The sequence below is a fragment of the Manduca sexta genome, chromosome 18 (genome assembly GCF_014839805.1).
Source record: "Manduca sexta isolate Smith_Timp_Sample1 chromosome 18, JHU_Msex_v1.0, whole genome shotgun sequence".
Taxonomy (NCBI): Eukaryota; Metazoa; Arthropoda; class Insecta; order Lepidoptera; family Sphingidae; genus Manduca; species Manduca sexta.
Window position 1 is genome coordinate 13,727,269 of NC_051132.1, and position 6,858 is coordinate 13,734,126.

Sequence of the window (6,858 nt, forward strand, 5' to 3'; positions counted from 1 at the left end):
GCAGTTTTGGCATTTATCACAGAGTACTATTAAAGAGTTCGGGCTTAAACTGTGCAGAAAATACCAATATCCACTGCCTGACCAGCCACGGCATAACATATCTACGCAATATAAGTACGTCGCCGAATCGGTCAACTATTTTAATCTAATATATTTAATATCTATATGATTTATAGTGCACATCCGCTAACACTTATAAACAACGGAAAATGGATTAAGATAAAATGCAGTATCTACTGGGGAATTATACGTGAACAAATATAACCTATTTATAAGGCATTACATATAAAACACAAGAGACAAAATAAATTTTAACTGTAATAAACAGTAGTCAGCAGTAAGTATTATCACACATCTGAGTAAGCTATGTCCGTTTTAGGGTACGTTGACTTATGTAACACCGCGGCCTACAACTGTTAACCGAAAATCCTTTGATATTTGTTAAAATACAAACAACAAAGAGCGACGATAGCCTAGGTGGGTGTGCAACGGACTGCCGAGACGAATGTCAGCAGGTTCAAAACCTAAGGGCACACACCTTTGATTCTTATAAAATGATGTGTGTATTCTTTGTGAATTATCGCTTGCTTTAACGATGAAGGAAAACATCGTGAGGAAACCTGCATACCTGAGACGTTCTCTATAGCAATATTGAGGGTGAGTGAAGTGTACCAATCTACACAAGGCGAGCGTGGTGGACAAAGGCCTAATCCCTCTCAGTAGTAGAGGAGCCCCGTGCCCAGCAGTGAGACAGTATATAATACAGGGCTGATGTTATTACCAATAACAAGTGGATCTCACACCAATGTTGTACCAATACTCACTTACACTCAAAATATATCTGCCAAGTAATAAATTCCCCTTTTATAGTTGCCATTACTATTGGCACATAATACAAACGTCTAGACGAGATATTAGACTCTAATAATTAGGGTGAGGTGATTGCAGCAGCTCGATAGCACATGTAAGTAATCCCATTTTATTCTGATAGGCAAAATTATTACACTGGAGTCTGGAATTCATGCTGATCAAGAGACAATGTCTTTGTAACACAACTTTTACCGGCCTGCCTTTGTTATTAAGGTCCATAGGAAGTGCTTAGATTTTTTATAATTTATTGTAATTGTCTCGGATTTTCTACACGTGGAATACTGACGACTTTACGGTGTTTTATAATGTATAGTTATAAATCCGAGGTTGATACTAAAACGCTGCGGTACCTTTAATTTTGTATCAAGAAGATAGTGTTCGATTAAGAAATCTCATACTTACACTTCATTGCTAGAAACAAGAAGCCTTTCTACAATCGTAAACGCTATTAAAAAACATAAAATGATTGGGCTGTCATATCTTTTTGCTAGAATAAGCCATTATCATATTCAATTAATGTACAGAGGCATTATGAATACGGGCGCGGTACCCAAACGCGTAAACGTGGACTGAAGAGTGTTTTTTTTTTTTTTTTTTTAACGTAGGTAAATCATCAAATGACTATCTCCCGCCTTGGGATGGGCGGGAGGGCGTGTCAGACTTCTACTGACTAAAAACCTACGGTGTTCCCATCCTTTGCCTATGTGCCTAGGTCCAAGATCCGATGGCATTGAAACCAGACTGAAGAGTGCTTACGTCATGACTCACCTGCAACATGCATGGTAACACCGAGTCTCGCACCATACGCCTTCACAAAGTCCGCAAGTATTTGTGTTCACAGATATAAAAGTATCTATTTATCATTCCTTATAATTAATTAAATCATAGTGTAATTTTGACTAATTGTTGATAAAAATCTGTAGATTTGAATCTATTTTAAATAATTTTATCATTTTATAAACATTTTAGTGTAAGTATGTACCTAATGTTAACCTTGCACCTCGGTCGGTTTGGAATAAATAACTATATTTCGTCTTACACAGGCGAAGGTAGAAGGCTAACCTTATAGTAGAGGTCTCGAGAAAAAATTAAAGGCTTTTTATTTCATTTTCTTTGTAACGAAGGTATTTCTAATGTCGATAGACAGTAGGTATTGGTATGGGCGTATCCTGGATTGGTCGGGGGTGGAGAGCAGCTGTCTCTTGGATTCAATACAAGTACATACTTTTGTATGTAAGTACTAAGTACCTAATTGAATTATTGAGACTATCTACATAAAATTTCCGCTTTGCCAGGAGCAAATTTTGGATCAAAATTTCAGATTTGTCTATTCTAAGTCCAAAAAAAATTATGGTAACATTTGTCTCCATGCAGCATTGCAGCCATTGTCTCTCAGCCAGTTCAGCACCAATAGAATCAATGCTGTCAATAATATATGTAAAGGATTGTTGGTGACGTAGATCAATAATTATATATACTATCTGCATATCCTTTCTAGAAACTAAATGCATTATTGTAATTAATTTCTAATCGTACAAAATGCGATATCGTTCGCAAATCACTATAATAAAACAATAATGTTAATACTGTTCGATAATATTCTTACTTTCCTAAATTATACGACGTTAAAAGTTTTTATAACTAAATATCTATCTTTATTGAGCGTTATATCTGAAATAATGCTACGTGATCCTAGAGTTCTGGCGAACGCACTGACGTGTTGATTGTGGAATTATAATGTGTACCAACAAGGATTCTTTTAACCGTCGTCAGAATTAAATCTCGACTTAATAGTTGAAGGGATAGGTTTATATGCAACCGCGGGATCCATTTTTCCTCATGTGTGTTCCGCTCTTTGATGTCAAAGGGGGCGAGCCTATCGCCATATTCGGCACAAATTCTAGACTACAGGCCACCCAGGATGTTACTTTTCTTGATGGTTAAAATTAAGCCAGCGTGCTTTAGTGAGTGCAGTATTTCGGATCCAATTTAATTAGACTACAATGTTGACAGTTGAATAATGATTTTGTATGCACGTAAAAAAAATATTCTTTATGGTCCAATTTTGCGATGAACTAAAACAGCAATTTGGATCGTTTATATTTAAAACGACGGTATTTTTGTGACATTGTTCAATGCATTATTTATGTCTGTATGATGTTTCGGCACATTTTAGTTTCACTTATTTGTTCAAAACAATTGTTTTGATTCAAAATAACGTATAATTGACGGGTTAATAACCTTATGAGTAATAGCATATTGTGCAGATATAGGTAAATAAGATATGATTAAAAAGGTTTCTCAGGTAGTTTTATTATACAAAACGTTTTCGTACTGATAGAGATAAGCTTCCGCGAAACTATTTGCTAGAAAATTATCGCACAACCAAAAATAACCGTTTAATTAAGTTCGAACTACGTGATGATACGTATCAGGACATAAAATGCAGTGTTATGCAGTCGAAGCCTAACTGCAACCAGGATATTAAATTAAATCTGATTCGCTTAATCGCCATATCATGGGCGTAGTCAGCTCCCCTCTACGGAAATTAAGTTAGTTCACTGTTCAACTAGCAATTTATTGGTTTTATACTATTTAAGACCTGTTAATTTCATGAAATGAATGTGAATGTCATTTAATGCATGTGTTAGTTGTTTTGTTTATCATAACCCCAATTTCCGATTTTAAAACCTGGGTACGCCGTGCACAATCTGAATGAAGTTATGTTCAATTTTCAATTTTTCAATTTTTTATTTTACATAAAACATGGTATAAATTATGATGTTAAATATCTTACATGTGCAACATGTTTCACCGTTTCAACGGTATGCAAAAAAATTATATACGTACTTATAATTAGAGAACGAAGTTAGGCAAATTACCTATTATTAATATATCTATTCCCTTTTAGGTGTAGTTTACTCATACCAATTACATGATTTTCTATACATAATATTATTATATTATATCTAACTATAAAACCCATGTTCATCTGGGGGTTACTATTATATTACTATATATCTTTACATTCCAAAATTCTTTAATTGTATAGAAACATTTATCTATGAGCCATTTCTTTAATCTATTAATAAATAAGGTAAAAGGTAGTTCACGTAAGGTTTTCGGTATTTTATTATATATTTGAATGGTCATACAACCGGTATTTCTTTTATACAGAGTGGTTGACATTGAATTTAGTTTTAGCTTAGTTGGATCTCTGATAGTGTATTTATTATTTTGACATACTTTTTCAAACAACTCAGAATGTTTTTTGACAAATATACCAATTTCTAATATATATATTGAAGTTAGAGTGAGCAGTTTTAATTTTCTGAACAGTGGTTTGCATGAATCTAGTGGTGCGACCCCGCATATTGCCCGGAGACCCTTTTTTTGTGCTACGAACATCCTACCTATATCTGTTGAGTTTCCCCATAACAATATGCCGTATCGTAGTATGGATCCGACATATCCATGATACGCCATTAAGGCAGTTTTTCACTAGCTAGTTTTCTTATTTTTCTGAGTCCGTATACAAATCTGTTTATTTTGGTACAAGTTGTTTTAATATGAGCTTTCCAGTTGCAGTTTTCGTCTAGTGTGATACCTAAAAATTTTACTTCATTTACTTCATTAATTTCTTGGTTATGATAATTTATTTTTAAACTATTAGTCTTGTTATTGTAATTTTTAAATTGAATTATTTTTGTCTTATTTATGTTAGCAGTTAGGTTGTTATCATCTAACCACTTTGATATATTTTCTATTGTATTATTTAAGGTTTGTGTATAGTCAAAATTATTATCATCTTGTGTAATTACTACTGAAATATCATCTGCGAATAATGTACATTTATGTCTAGTTGCTTTCGGAATATCATTTATATATATTAAAAACAATAGAGGTCCTAGAACACTACCCTGGGGGACACCGAATTTATTTTTTCCCTATAAGTGGACCTGTGTGACGTAGTCATTAAATTCGAGTCAACATGGGTAATCTCCACACATTGCTTTCGATGACTCAGGTAACTGTCAATCCATTCCAACGCCTTCCCTCTAATGCCATATAAGTCACATTTTCGCAGCAATATTTGATGGTCGACAAAATCGAAAGCACTGGACATATCAAAAATACCGCTGATACACGTTTTCTTTTATCTAGAGATTTGGTCACAGTGTTTATTATAGAGAAGGCCGCTAGTGTGGTAGACTTGTTTTTGGAATCCATTTTGTTCTTTTGTTAAAATATTATGTTTATTTAGGAATGTGGTAATACGGGCGTGCATTATTTTTTCAAATATTTTTGAGAATACTGGAATTAGCGTAATGGGACGATAATTGTTTACTTTTTCTTTATTGTCTCTTTTGTGTACTGGCTTAACTACGGACATTTTCATTTTTTCGGGAAAAACGCCGTTTTCAAAGGAAAGGTTTACAATATAGCAAAGTATTGATGAGAGCTCGCTATTACATCGTTTTATTATTTTAGTTGATATTGCATCATAACCTACGGCGTTTGTAGTTCTTAACGACACAATAGTTTTTAATATTTCATACTCGGTGCAAGGCCTTAAGAAAATAGTAGAGTCAACAGTGTTAATTAATTTGTAGTTAGGAGTATGTATTTTAGGTTTATTTGTTTTTGTAATATAAAAATCATTGAATGTATTTGCAATGTCTATTGGATTCGATATTAATCGTTCATTATGAATGATCTCTTTTATATTTTTATTATTTTGTGTACTATTTAGTTTGTCGCCAATTATGTCCCAAGTTGCTTTACATTTATTTGTAGAATTTAAAATATATTTGTTATTTAAGATCTTTTTAGAACATGTTATACATTTTTTAAATAGTTTATTGTATTTTATGTAATTAGATTTAGTTTCATCGTTTTTATCTTTATAGCTTATGTATCTTAGTTTTCTTTTTGTAATAGAACATATCTTTATACCTTTTGTTAACCATTTTGGTGTCGTTAAATTTACCCTTGTTTTAATTGTTTTTACCGGAAAACATAAATCATAAAATAGTAGAAATGTCTCATAGAACAGATCATAAGCTTTATTACAGTTTGCTTCATTTAGTACCTCTTGCCATGACAAACTTGATATACAATTTTGAAATTTTACTATATTTTCTTCATCATAATCTCGTCTAGTAATATACATATATAGTGGTTTTATTTGTTCACATTTCATAGGAAACGATAAACTCTGACCAGTATTGTGGTCAGATAAATATAGATGATGTACTTTACCTACAGCTCCTTTAATACTACTAAGAATGTGATCAATGCAGGTTTGTTGTCGTGTGGGTTCAGTTATGTGTGATATGAGATTATGAGAGAGTAGAAAGTCTTTTAATTTATAAGATGTGTCATCGTTCTTCAATGTATTTATGTTCAAATCTCCAGTTATAACGATTCGTCTATTTTCCTTAAAATTAAGTTTATGCATGAGCGTTTCTAATTTATCAAAGAAGGTAGATACATTTGATCCCGGTATTCTGTATATACAAATAACAATACATTGAAGTGATGGTATATCAATACCACAGCATTCAAAAGACTTTTCAGATGATACATAAACGTATGTCTTCGGAACTTTGGAAATCTCAACGTACTCAAACTAAACCATTTAAATTTTTTATGTATAAACCAGTCAACATGTGGTTAATAGATGTTTAGTGATTTCTTCCGCTCAAAAAAGCTATATTTGTAAATCATGAACGCGACGCCGGCCAATAGAAAAAATACGGAGTCGATGTTGAGCCTCTATAAATTTCAATCACTATAAACCTTTATTTGTATCATCTTTATTTTTGGCATATTTAAAACAAATAGTGTAAACTTTAATGTTAATTATGTAAGTTGTGGTTGCCTGCAACTGGGTAGTATGCTTTAAGTGCTAGTTTTTTTGGTTTTTGTTTAGTTCTTAACAATCAACTGGTGACTCAATAAAAAAAATAAAATACGACAAGCTAT